Source organism: Gopherus evgoodei, chromosome 2 (genome assembly GCF_007399415.2).
Source record: "Gopherus evgoodei ecotype Sinaloan lineage chromosome 2, rGopEvg1_v1.p, whole genome shotgun sequence".
Classification (NCBI taxonomy): domain Eukaryota; kingdom Metazoa; phylum Chordata; order Testudines; family Testudinidae; genus Gopherus; species Gopherus evgoodei.
In genome coordinates this window covers 88,631,402-88,645,886 of record NC_044323.1, presented here as the reverse complement: position 1 = coordinate 88,645,886, position 14,485 = coordinate 88,631,402, and the positions used below count along the sequence as shown (strand labels likewise).

The window sequence follows — 14,485 nt, the reverse complement described above, 5'->3', positions numbered from 1 at the left end:
GTGTAAAGCCTATAAATCTAGAGCCACATCCTCAGGTGGGATAAATCAGCCAAGCTCCACTGAACTCAATGGGGTTAACTTCAATGGTACTAGTCCAGTTTATGCCAGTTGAAGATCTGGGGTGAAATCCAGGCCGCAATGGAATCAGCAGGAGCTTTTCCATTGACTATGATTTTACCCCTACAATATAAACATGAAAAAAGTAATATTGTACTAAAAAAAATTCCCATGGTGCCATACTGGAGTTGACCATTTGGCTGTGTTACTGTTGAGGGTAGTACTCATCTGACCAGAGCAGAGGGCCACCTGTGAAGAATGAGACTCCACAAACACTCAGTCTCTTGTGGCTGGGGCTAGGAATCAGGGCCCAGGCAAAAAAATGTTCTTGTTTGAATTTCACACTTTGAATTGCGCACACTGTTGCATTTGTCTAAGCAGCCTGCGGGTTCCAAAAAGCTGGTCTGGAACATAATTGATTTCAGAAACTGAAAAGGAGAAGATAATTACAGACTTTCTGCCAGCGGATATTTTAACGGTAACAGATGGGGGGGAAACTAAGGTTACAATGATTTTTTTTTTAATTATCTGTTGGACTTCTCCCTGATCTCTGCAGCAAGCTTTAAATAAAAAGCCAGTATGTACTGCTGACTTTCAGAGCTTCACAAAGCAACCTGCCTGAATTGTGCAGATGAATGACCTTACTGAAGGACTCAGAAATGTGGTAACTATGGATTCAAAGAAAAGAAAACTAGTCTTTACAAAACAAAAGGTTTAACTTCCTCTGATGCACCAACACTAACCTTAATAAATATGTGCTATTGGCTAAAATGAACTTAAGCCAAAATTCTCAATTGTGGGTGCCTAAATATGGATTTAGATGCTTACCCTTGAGTGCCTAGTTTAAGACACGCGTGTGAAATTATTGGCCATCGTGCCTTGCAATCAATCCTAACCTTTAACTTAAACTGAGGCAGTAGACACTGACATTTGTAAAAGTGGCTATTTAGTTGCAGTACCTCAGTTTTGGGATTCCCAGATTGAGGCACTTTGGTATTATTTTCAGAGATTCTGGGTCGGGCTGGCTGAAAACAAGAGTTTGAAGGCTGTTAAATTTTAGAGAGAGAGAGAGACCAAGAGCCATCCTATACCAGCTAATAGCCCAGAGACCAGGGCACTTACCTGGGATGGGCAGATCCAGGTTCAAGTTCCACCTCCAAAGCAGGCAGAACTTGACCCAGGATCTCCCACATCCCGGGTGAGTGTCCTAACTACCAGGCTATTGGTATGCGTGTGTCCACCCCCCCCCCCCAATCTTCCCGATGAATTGGCATTTTTCTGACATTTTGTCGACGAATCCCCAACTAACTTTAATTCTGAGCATTCCACAGTTCTTATCTATTTCAACTGGAGGAGGGGGTTTTGAGCACCCTTAGAAACCATATCTAGAGTTTCTAAAGCCAGAGTCCCATAAATTGAACTAATCAAAGTTATTGATCACATTTGAAAGTGTAGGTCAGAATGACTTCTTGTTGCAGGCTGTTAGTTTGGTGATGTCTTCCTTTCCCACAACAAAAACTTTGCCTGATCTCACACCCATGAAATCAGAGGAAAGTAAGGAGGGAGGTTGGGTCCTGTAGTATTTGATTGTAATTCTCAGTAGCAGCAGAGGGCACAAATGGAGTTAAGACCAAGAGGGACAAGTTATGGTTTAGAAATTATTTTCTGCTGAGACCTGTCTGTACCTTTCAGAACACAAAACCAGTTAGGACTTCCTTGGTCTGTTGTTATGAACTTCACATTCAGCTTAAGCTTATTAATAATTTCAGGCAAAGCCCATCCCTTCCTGCAGGTGTCAGTGAGGGACTTATTGTTGTGGCCCGGAAAACATAAACTCTGGGACAGTGAGTTCGGTTGAAATTTGCATACCTGATTTAAGGTTTGGTTGGTTCTGCAGCCAACCAAACTCCGTTGTGCCAAGGCCATTGCATTTATCACAGCTCCACTGTCCTGTTTCTCAATAACACAGATGAATTATATACTCAACAAAAAGTATTTTGAACATCCATCAGGAAGAAAGTTGTTTCAAGAGGCAAGAAGGAGACAAAACAATGCCTGTCATACCTGCTAATGAATGAACCTCAGTGTAATAGCAGTGTGTTCTTCAGTGATTGCTCCTTGTAAATAGGGTTGCCACCTCTGAGGTACAAATAACAGGACATTCAAATAATTTCCATGGAAGTATGAAATAGCAAATGAGAGGAGGCAGCTACAGCGCCTCCTGTGTATCATTTATCCTTGGAAAAGGATACAAATCTTTCGAGGTGACTTAATTCAGCTTTCAGTATTCTACACGGAATCTAGTGCTGCCATCCTTTTTCTTTATCAGTACTATGGGCAAGGCCCAAGGGCTGACTGAGGATTCAGGTATACTGTACCTTCCTGTTGCAGTTCTTCAGTAACCTCTAAAGCTTCATTCTGGGGCTTGGACTAGATGACCTCCTGAGGTCCCTTCTAGCCCTGATATTCTATGATTCTACGAGTCTGATTCTTCCTTTTTTTCAACTGGCCACCAATAGTGTCCCCAGTGTCAATCATGTGTTGTCCCAGCACAGTTTCCCAATCTTGTTACTTGTCCAGGAAAACAACCCTGATTTTTCCACAGAAAGCATTTTAAACTTCCCTGCTGTTTCATCTTTTAATTGGACAGCACTGCTCTGGAACTGTTCCAGAAGGAATTCTGGGAACTCTGCTTCATTCTCTCCCTCCCCAGTCCTTTTCTGTGCCAGCTGCTACCAAATCCACTGGCTCACATTGTGCTATTGTAGTGCTCCTTTAAGTAACCTGAGGTTTAACTGAGACATTCAGAAATCTGACACAGAAAAAAACCTGACTCAGGTCAAGTAGCAGAGGGTAGCCGTGTTAGTCTGATCTCCAGATCAGTGGCACTGCTATGGGCACCCGCATGGCCCCACAATATGCCAATATCTTCATGGCCGACCTGGAACAACGCTTCCTCAGCTCTCGTCCACTCACACCCCTTCTCTATCTACGCTACATTGATGACATCTTCATCATCTGGACCCATGGGAAGGAGACTCTGGAAAAATTCCACCATGATTTCAACAGTTTCCACCCCACCATCAACCTCAGCCTGGACCAATCTACACGGGAGGTCCACTTTCTTGACACCATGGTGCAAATAAGTGATGGTCACATTAATACCACCCTATATCGAAAACCCACTGACCGCTATGCCTACCTTCATGCCTCCAGCTTCCATCCCGGGCACATCACACGATCCATTGTCTACAGCCAAGCACTGAGGTACAACCGCATCTGCTCTAACCCCTCAGACAGAGACCAACACCTACAAAATCTCCACCAAGCATTCTCAAAACTACAATACCCGCATGAGGAAATAAGGAAACAGATCAACAGAGCCAGACGTGTACCCAGAAGCCTCCTACTACAAGACAAACCCAAGAGAGAAACCAACAGGACTCCACTGGCCATCACATACAGCCCCCAGCTAAAACCCCTCCAACGCATCATCAAGGATCTACAACCCATCCTGGACAATGATCCCACACTTTCACAGGCCTTGGGTGGCAGGCCAATCCTTGCCCACAGACAACCTGCCAACCTGAAACATATTCTCACCAGTAACTGCACACCACACCATAATAACTCTAGCTCAGGAACCAATCCATGCAACAAACCTCGATGCCAACTCTGCCCACATATCTACACCAGCGACACCATCACAGGACCTAACCAGATCAGCCACACCATCACTGGTTCATTCACCTGCACATCCACCAATGTAGTATATGCCATCATATGCCAGCAATGCCCCTCTGCTATGTACATCGGCCAAACTGGACAGTCTCTACGGAAAAGGATAAATGGACACAAATCAGACATTAGGAATGGCAATATACAAAAACCTGTAGGAGAGCACTTCAACCTCCCTGGCCACACTATAGCAGACCTTAAGGTGGCCATCCTGCAGCAAAAAAACTTCAGGACCAGACTTCAAAGAGAAACTGCTGAGCTTCAGTTCATCTGCAAATTTGACACCATCAGCTCAGGACTGAACAAAGACTGTGAATGGCTTGTCAATTACAGAACCAGTTTCTCCTCTCTTGGTTTTCACACCTCAACTGCTAGAACAGGGCCTCATCCTCCCTGATTGAACTGACCTCGTTATCTCTAGCTTGCTTGCTAGCACACATATATATACCTGCCCCTGGATATTTCCATTACATGCATCTGAGGAAGTGGGTATTCACCCACGAAAGCTCATGCTCCAAAACGTCTGTTAGTCTATAAGGTGCCACAGGATTCTTTGCTGCTTTTTCAGGTCAAGTAAAACTTTAGCAGTGAGAACCCCCATTTGACTTTCTTGGCTCAAGCAAGTGTCAATAAATCCACATCTCTCATCTGGTGGGAAGCCTCACACATATTTAATTTGGCAGAATAATTTCAGTTGCAGGAATTAATACAACTTGTTTACAGCACATGAACCTCCTTCAAGGCATCGGTCTTGTCCAGGTTACATTTTCAAAGGAAATTTCCACTGGTCGCATCTACAGAAAACCTTGGTTGGCATCAATAATATATTTATTAGATGTGACAAAGTCAAACCTGAAGATAAACTCGTCCGCTATTTCTGCAACCCTGACCTCTTGTTCAAGCTCTAGGGGGCCAACTTTTGAGACAGTGTCCCCCATTTTTGGACTGGTGCTTGGTCCCCAGTTACTGTCTTCAGTTGGCACCAATTAAGCTGTTTATTTTTAGAACCCCCCAATCCCTGAAAATCTGGTCTAATAACAATTAAATTTGAACCACTGCCTACAACCCCCATAAATTTTACACTCCCCATTCATATGCAATTGTCAGATTTCCAGTGTGATTACTTAATTGCGTGGATTTGCACAAGAACAGTGGGGCTATGCTATTCACCCCATAGTTTTGTCCCTTTAGCTTGGTGGAAGCCCATTTTCCAAACTGCATGAGGGAAGATGACTTGCTTTATACTTAGAGCAATCAGTCTTTTTGTAGCCAGTTTTGCTTTAAGAAAAACACCAAATATCATGAATCTCATGATAAATGGGTGAGAGCTGTCAACAACATGAAAGCAATGATGGGAACTGCCTTATTCCACTACGCATAGCTGCATAATTTCTACCTTTATAAATCCATTCTTATGCACAGTATTCTTTCCTCTCCACATTGCGTATCTCCATTGCTTACTCTGTTGTCATTATGTGCATGTATTTCCTATTGACATCAGTGATTACTTTGCACAGAAGAGAGGGAGTTTGAAATGCAGGTCACAGAGACTTTTGCCCTCAGTTCAGTAGATGATTGTATCTTGTAACAGCTTTCCACTCATCCCCTCTGAAGTTTGCATACCTAAATTAAGGCCCAGTAAGTAATTCTTCAGGTTACTATTCTGTTTATGTTTTAAGCTTATTTTTATAATTACTAAAAAAGCAATTTGGGTTAGGTATCAAAAGATGATGTTCATCACAGACAAGTGGTCTTTGAAATCATTCTATTGAGTTTTCATTACATGAATGTAATTTTACTAATAAAAGCTGCATAAACACAGACTGATAGCACTGGTCTACAATTTTTGAGACGTGGTCTGCTTCAGAGATAAAATGTGATATTTATTATGTATTTTGATGTCCTGAATTCAAATATGACAATTAAAACAACGGATTGGCTACTGTTTCTAAGATATTTAAGTTTTTACATTTTATGTCTATGTCTATTGTGTAGATAGTAGAGTTTTAATCATAAATTGTAAACCTAGGTCTTTTCATGTGTTTATGGTTGCTTTACATGATAATATTTCACCTGTTCTGTTTATGTAACACTTTAAAAATCAGCAAAAGGGTTATATAAAGAAAATTTATTATGAAACAAAAGGCAAAAAATTATGATGTACATAGTTTAGTCCTATTCAGTGTCTACTCAGCGCTTCTTGGCTTGTCTCTTGTATTCATTAAATGGAGCATCTCTTGTCACTGTCCAGCAATAGTCTGCAAGCATTGATGGGCTCCATTTGCCCTGATAGCCTGCCAGGAGATTACACTGCTGTAGTCTGGAGCCCAACAGCTCTGCCTTACTCCTGGCTAGTTCCAAATCCCTGACAAGGTCATTCAGTTCACCTTGTGTTATGAGGTGTGGTTCAGAGGAGGAGGATGGGAGAAAATGTGGGTCCTGTGACATTGATGGTTCAGGACCAGAAGTTTCATCCTCTTCCTCTTCCTTGTCTGACTCAAGTGAGAATGATTCTGGTGCATCAGGAACCGGCAGTCCTTCTCCGTGGGGTCTGGGGCGTATAGCTGATGGAATGTTTGGATAATGCACAGTCCACTTTTTCTTCTTTTCACACTTTTCCCAACTGGAGGCACCATGCAGAAGTAACAATTGCTGGTATGATCTGTTGGCTCTCTCCAATTCATTGGCACTGCAAAAGGCATAGATTTCCTTTTCCTGTTCAACCACTGGCGAAGATTTGTTGCAGAAGTGTTGCAGCATATGTGTGGGGCCCACCTCTTGTCCTGATCTCCAATTTTGCAGCCAAAATAAAGGTGATAGGCTTTCTTAACCAGAGTGGTTATACTGCGCTTTTGTGATGCAAAAGTCATTTCACCACAAACATAGCAGAAGTTATCTGCACTGTTCACAGAAGTACGAGGCATCTCTGCTCACTTTGGCTAAACAGAAATGTGTCCCTTTGCAAAATCAAACACTAACAAATAAGAGAGCACGACACTGTGTGATTTCTAGAGCTGATATAGGGCAATTTGTTCAGCAGAGTGATGTAAGCTTTGTTATGATTGCATCATCCATGATTTCTAGGAATAACGTCATGCAATTCATATCATGTATGATGCAATACCAGCTTCAGATTGCGTCATTCATTGTTTTGCCTAAAAAGCAAGTACTGTCCAAACCCACTCATAGATTTATTCATAGATCCAGTCAAAGATGTATTTTAGTCATTTCTGGTTTAAATTGATCTCCCTTCCCTTTACAACTCACTTATCCTCCGCCATTCCCAAGTCAAGGTTCGTATATACTGACCCAATAGCATATCTTGAAAACTAGAGTCAATCAACAATTTTAAGCATCATTTTCGTTCTCAGTGACCCAGAATTAGTAAAGTTGGACTATATTTATTTCAGAAGCATTTTGGCTGTAGAGCAGTGTAGCAGGAGGTGCCTGTGATTCATGCCTCCAGAGTTAATGAGTGACAAGGATTTGTCAGAATCAAGTGTGCCATACTGGTGCTTAGCTGAAATGACATTTTTTTTGCCTGGAGGAAACTTATGAAGAACCTAGCTGTGACCATGGGTGGGTCTAATTATATGTCTCTTTTATTGACGAATCACTGTGATGAATAGGGCTGTACACAATTGCTCCATGTTGGAGTTAATGGAAGTAGTGTTTATTTAATTGTGTTTATTCTGGAGAAAAATTGTATTAAATATATCTTGCTGCAGTGGATCAACTATGAAAACATTATTAGTAATTATATGTAATTAGTATCATATCTTATATTGTTATATCACCTTTTACCCCAAAGTGTTATGATGCTGCAAAGGATTTTTATCTGAAGTAGTAGTAGTATTTTACAAATTCATACATCCCCATTGAAATGTGGCCAGATGTGGGACAGAATCAGCACAACAGAACATTTCATTAGCGTGGGGAGAGGGGAAACTTGACAAAGGACATGAAGACAAACCCCATCTTTTACAATATGAGTTCTAGGATCTCTAATGTCCTCAAGGGCAGGCCTTCAGATGGTGTAAATTGGCGAAGTGCTAATTAATTCAAATAAGGCTTTGTCAGTTTACATCAGATGAAGATCTGGTCCTGACTTTTTTAAAAAGTTTTTTGTCCTGAAGTCCTGATGCTTAATAAAATTCAGAAATAAAAAGAGCTGAGCCACTCCTGCTGGAATTTGAAACTCTGATTTGTTTTGTTTTCACTCTCACCTTCTTTTGTCAGACCACTTTACCATTCAGTTCTCTAAGACAGTGGTTCACAATCCTTTTTTATACTGTGACCTCATGTTACAACGGAAAATTTGCCATCTAGTCATAAGGAAGAGGAGGAAGGTCATCAAGCATTTTGGACTTGTTTGCACCTCCCAGCAGAATTGCAATCCCCAGGTTTAGAATCCATGTTTTGAACCACAAATTTTGGCTCACCAGAAGAGTTTTTCTAGGATTGTTTGACAGTATCTGACCAAAGGGAGTGCCTTGAAATCATTGCACTTCTTCACTAACAGTATTTTGCTTGGGAAACTATAATGCACATTCCAGACTGAGTCAAGAAACAGCTCAGGGCCTGATGTTAACAATGAGCTATTGCTGTTTCATTCATGTTTCGTTGCAACTCTGGAACTATTTCATGGGGATGAAAGGTTTTATAGATTTGTTTTTTTTATTATCCAACTATACATTTATTTGCAATGAAGGAGGAAAGTAATGCATCTCTCTTGGGTTTACTGTCTGTGGAAAGAGGCCATTGACTGGCCTGGTTGTGTTAGTGGTGTGTTGACATTGTTAGTATCACATTTACATTATAGTACAGTACTAGCTCTTTCAGTTAGGGACTATGACTTCTTGGAAAGTGCAATGCACACCTTTGGCAGAGTATATATAATGACAGCCAGGGATATTGATGGAGCATGAGACTAGGAATTAGAAGACCTATTCCTAGCTCTGCTACTGACTTACTGTGCCACAACTCTGCACTTAATTTAGTCCATATTTAAAAATGAGACACTGGTGCTTATCTGCCTTTGTAAAAGGCCTGGGAGATTTACATATGAAAAAAATCTATATAATTTAAATATATTTATTTTGTTAAAAAGAATCAATGATAAAAATACCAAGAATGTTGGATCACAAAGTATATTTTCTTCATTTCCCTATGAGATGGAGGGTGCCACAGATGACAAACTACTAGACTGGAACTTTGGAAAGTTCGGGCTCTACCACCGGGCTGCTTGGTGACCTTAGGAAAATCATGTCGCCTCTCTGTGCCTCAGTTTCCCCATCTATAAAACTGAGATAATAATACTGACTTCCTTTGTAAAGCACTATGAAATCTACATTGAGAAGCACTGAATAAGAGAGAGGCATAACAATTATTATATTGTAGGAACAGGAAAACAGACAATAATATGTGAGTTGTCCACAACTGCTAAGGCTTTGCTGAGAAGAGAGGTGAAACCACAAAAGTTTTTTCATGTGAATTATTTAGTTTGAGTATTAGCAAAACAAGGATTAGCAAAAAAAAGGTCAAAAAGAGCCTTTTTACTTTCCATGTGGTTGCATGAATGGTTAGTGAATGAGCTGATTAGATGTTGCATATAAATTGTAAAGGGCCACATTCTGAGCTTGCTTATGCTGCTATAAATTCAGAATAGCTTTCTTTACTTGATAATTTAATTTACGCTTTACAGTCTATACCAAGAGAGGAGTAAGGGGATACACGCTGATCGACTCTAATGGTTCATGTCTTTGTAGTTCTCAACATGCTTGTCAGAAGGAACATCCCAAATACCAAAACATCTGAATGTTAGAGGGAGACATGGTGTTGTATGTCTGGAAATGTGGTGAATCAGAGAAGTTGCATTTAAAATAACATCAAGGATCAGCAATAATGCTAAGCAGATTTACACCAGCTGAGGAGCTTGTCCTGAGTATTCAGGCAATGCTTGTGCTTTGCACATTAATTAAAATTGACTGGTATCCAGACTCCGGCAGTGTTAATCTGCTCTGCAGAAATCTGTAAAGCTATTTAAAAAAAAATCCACCACCACAAAAGCAGGCCCTCTAGCTAAGGAGAGAAATATTTGTACCCACCTATTACTTTATTTATTACAATAGGGGGAGGGAATGCTTGGAACACAGTTATTCATAAAGGCTGACTTTTAACAATATATTGAAAACAACTGCACTGTCTGGTGCTACCCACACTCTGTTTAAACTGGCAGGCTAGGATTGTTTCTTAAGCTGTGTCACTTCCATGATGAATTTAGGTTTTGTCCAGAATTTTTAATCTCCAAGATAACGCGCTAATGAAATGTAGAACAGAATAGGAATGATGCTTTGGGGTTTCTGTGAGCTTTTGGTACCATCTGACTTTCCCAGAGCACCAAATCCTGCAGGCCCTACACATGCCATTAATCTTATTGAATAGCACTATTCCCATTTAGCCCCAGAGCCCTTTAGAGGTGGTTGGATTATAGATATTCTTTCCTTGCATTGGACATAATGGAGGCCAGACCCTACAAGTTGCTGAGCACCTCCTGCAATGTTTTGAGTTCCTTTAGCTCCACTCAGTGGCAGTTGGGAATGCTCAGTACTGGGTAGGACCGGTATTATATCCTTGGGGACAGACGGTTTAGAAAGAAATCACTTGAGGCCAGACAGCAGACAGCTAACAAAACTACCATTTATTTACAGACATAGACCTCCCCAACCGGCTGAAGCTGGCTGGGCTATCCCCATATAATCTAATTCACTTGCCATAGGAACAAAAACCATGACAACCAAATACACAACATGTTCCTCCCCCCCAATAAGAACATCCCCTAAATAAAACACACACTAGACTAGAGAAGGAGGGTAGACTGCCTCCACTCCCGGCGAAACCCTGGGGATTATTTTGCCCCATAACCATGGGTTTGCCCTAGCTAAAGATCCAGCCGATGAGGAGGCCTTCTGTCTCTAGGTGGATTATGGCAAATTTCTGGTGGTGTTGCACCCAAAAGTACCATGGGCTCAGGGTCCGCAGCACGAATGGGTGAGGAGGTGGTATCAGCTCGTGCTGGGCAAAGGGGTATCTCAGCCGCCGGCAGTAATGGAGGAGAAGAGTCAGGAACAGGTGATTCGTGATTCAGGGTCTCACCAGAAGATGTGAAGCCAGACCACTCAGCTGCAGATGTGTCCTGAGGACTGGCATGACCTGGCAACAGCTGATCTACATGTTGCCGCCAGGTAAGATTCTCTGCAGTCCGGACTGTGTAGGAAACAGGTCCTGTTTGAGTGATGATCGTGGCAGGGACCCATTTAGCTCCGGAAGTATAATTCCGAGCCAAAACTGGCTGTCCCGAGCTAAAGGTTCGGTCTTTTGCTCTGGGTGCCCATCTGATGACTTGATATTGCTGCTGATGTTGCACAATTTGTCAGGGTTCAGAAGGTTTCAGCAGATCAAAGCAAGTGCGCAGCTGTCATCCCATCATTAGAAAGGCCAGCGATGCCTTGGTCATAGCATGAGGTGTGTTTCTGTAGGAAAGTAAGAAGGTATCCAGATGCTTTTGAATGGAGTGTTGTCCCCTTGCTGATTTCAAAGCGTTTCATTGTCTGCACAAATCCTTCAGCTAATCCATTGGTGGATGGATGATATGGTGCTGAAGTGATGTGGTGTATCCCATTTGCCTTCATAAAATTTTGAAACTCCTGAGAGAGACGAACTGCGGTCCGTTGTCGCTCACAAGTTGTTCTGGCAGACTGAAACGACTAAAGAGTTCCCCTAGTTTTTGGATAGTACTCTGTGCAGTAGTGGACTGCATTACAGAGACTTCTTGCCATTTAGAATGGGCATCTACTGTCACCAAGAACATGCTTCCTTCAAGGGGGCCAGCGAAGTCAACGTGAATACGTTGCCATGGGTTTTCAGGCCAGTCCCATGGGTGTAGGGGTGCCCACAGGGGTGCATTCCTCACACCCTGACATGACATACAAGCTTTTGCCTTTTCTTCAAAAGCACTGTCCAATCTAGGCCACCAAAAATAGCTTAGTGCAATTTCCTTCATGCGCACTATTCCACAGTGACCGGAATGTAGCTGTTCTAACATCTGTGATCGCAGTGGTGGTGGAATAATGACATGTCTCCCCCACAACAAACAACCAGATTGGATCGATAACTCTGTCCTCCTGGACATGTAGGTAACAAGGTCAGGTGAGACCGGAGACGTTTGTCGAGATTTTCCATGCATCACCAGGTCCATAACTTGGGACAATACTGGGTCAACCCGAGTTACGTCCTTTATCTGAGTAGCACTGATGGGTGTATTCTCTGCCTGTTCAAAATAGAAGATTTCCTTTTGGGCACTATCTTGATGTTTGACCAGCACAGGCAACCTTGAGAGGCCATCTGCATTGCCGTGCAGAGTGGATTTCCGATATTTGATTTCATATGTGTGTGCTGAAAGTAACAATTCCCAACGTTGCATATGATTAGCAGCTAATGGGGGAATGCCTGTGTAGGGTCCAGAAATTGACGTCAGAGGTCGATGGTCTGTGAGAGGAGTAAACTTCTGCCCAAACAGGTACTGATGAAACTTCCGAATTCCAAAAACAATTCCTAATGCCTCACGTTTGATTTGGGTGTAGTTAGTTTCTGCTTTGCTTAGAGTGCGTGAAGCAAAAGCAATAGGTCTCTCTTCTCCTAAAGGCATAATGTGTGACCCGACTGCTCCCACTCCGTAAGGGGAGGCATCGCAAGTCAATTGTAGGGGTAAGGATGGATCAAAGTGCGTTAAAACTTCATAATTTAGCAATGCATCCTTAGCTTTGTTAAATGCAACATCACAGGCTTCAGTCCACTTCCAGGCCTTGTTCTGCCCCAGGAGCTCATGAAGTGGTTTTAGCAGTGTGGCTAACTGTGAGATGAACTTTCCCTAATAGTTCAGTAGTCCTAGAAACGAGCGCAGCTGGCTTACATTTCAAGGTGGGGGAGCCTCCGCAATAGCTTTCATTTTTGCAGGAGCCTTATGAAGACCCGCAGCATCAATGATGTGTCCCAAATATTCAACAGAGGGCTGGAAGAATTCACACTTGTCTTTGCGAACTCGTAAGCCATACTCTTCCAGTCTTTGTAGGGTAGCCTCTAAATTCTTTAAGTGATCCTCTTCATTCCTTCCCGTGACCAAGATATCACCCAGATAGCACTGAACTCCTGACAAGCCACACAAGATCTGGTCCGTAGCCCTCTGGAACAGGGCAGGAGCAAATGTTATTCCGAAGGGTAGGCGACAGTATCGCTAAAGCCCCTTATGAGTCACAATAGTCAACAGCTCTTGGGACTTTTCATCAACGTGCATCTGTAAATATGCTTGACTCAGATCAATCTTACTGAACTTTTGTCCCCCAGCCAGGCCTCCGAAGAGGTCATCGATGCGGGGAAGTGGGTATTGCTCTGCACACAACACTGGGTTGACAGTGACTTTAAAATCACCGCAAATCCGGAGAGAGCCATCTTTCTTCACTGTTGGAACGATAGGAGTGGCCCATTGGCTATGGGTAACTGGTATTAGGATTCCATTGGTGACCACGTGCTCCAGGTCTGCTTCAACTTTTGGCCTGATGGCATATGGCACAGTTTGGGCTTTCAAATATTTTGGTGGACTATCAGGTTTAATGTTCAATGTCACAGTGATTCCCTTCGTACTTCCCAGATCCTCTCCAAAAACAGCAGCATGTTTCCTAAGTATAGGGGTTAGACTGGTTTCTTCTTTAGTCATCCGGTGCACTTCTGCCCAGTTCAGCTGAATCTTCCCAAGCCAAGACCTACCCATTAAGGCTGGGTAGTTACCTCTCACCACAAACAGTGGCAATTTAGCAGCCTGTCCATTGAGCTCCACCTTAACATCAATAGTGCCCAACATGGGCACAGCTTCTCCCGTATACATCTTCAGAACAGTTTTTGTTGCCTTAAGCGGAAGATGCTGTAGCTTTTTTTTTATACACAGTCTCGGAGACCAGCGAGAAGACTGCACCGGTGTCCAGTTCCATGTGTATAGGTTTGCCATCCAACAACGGGATTCATGTGAGCCCACTGCCAAAGACAAAACATGCAGTGGCACTTCCTCTTGCGATGAGGTGTCACCTTGATCATCCTGGGTGTGCTCTAGGGTATGCAGGGTTCCTCTTTTTGTCGGCCAGACCACAGGCCTCTTTTTCTTTTGTTTACAGGCATACTCATGTGTCCCTTTTTGCCACAGTGTCGACACACCAGGTCCTTACACCAGCATTCTGATGTCTGGTGACCTGGCTTACCACAGCGGTAACATTTCTGACTCTGCACAGTTTTGTGAGTAGGTTCTTGTGACACTTTTTGCACCCTAAGGGATGCACCGATGTATTGCGCCTCCCTTGTGGCCAGTTCCATGGAGACAGCAGTTCCATGGAGACATGGAGGCTTAAACTGCAGCAAGGGAGATTTAGGTTGGACATTAGGAAAAAGTTCCTAACTGTCAGGGTAGTTAAACACTGGAATAGATTGCCTAGGGAAGTTGTGGAATCTCCATCGCTGGAGATATTTAAGAGTAGGTTAGATAAATGTCTATTAGGGATGGTCTAGACAGTATTTGGTCCTGCCATGAGGGCAGGGGACTGGACTCGATGACCTCTCGAGGTCCCTTCCAGTCCTAGAGTCTATG

General features: G+C 42.8%; 1 protein-coding gene across 8 annotated transcripts in view; it reads left to right on the top strand.

Annotated features, from left to right (window-relative positions):
• PDE1C (phosphodiesterase 1C) overlaps positions 1 to 14,485 on the top strand; it is a 566,690-nt gene that overhangs the window by 415,903 nt on the left and 136,302 nt on the right. The window contains exon 1 of one of the 8 annotated variants that reach the window (XM_030551322.1): positions 11,024 to 11,039. The exons of the other annotated variants lie outside the window; for them this stretch is intronic. The gene's annotated coding sequence lies outside the window, so the exon portion shown is untranslated. Of the gene's footprint in view, positions 1 to 11,023; positions 11,040 to 14,485 lie in introns of those variants that run through there. 8 annotated transcript variants of the gene reach the window in all.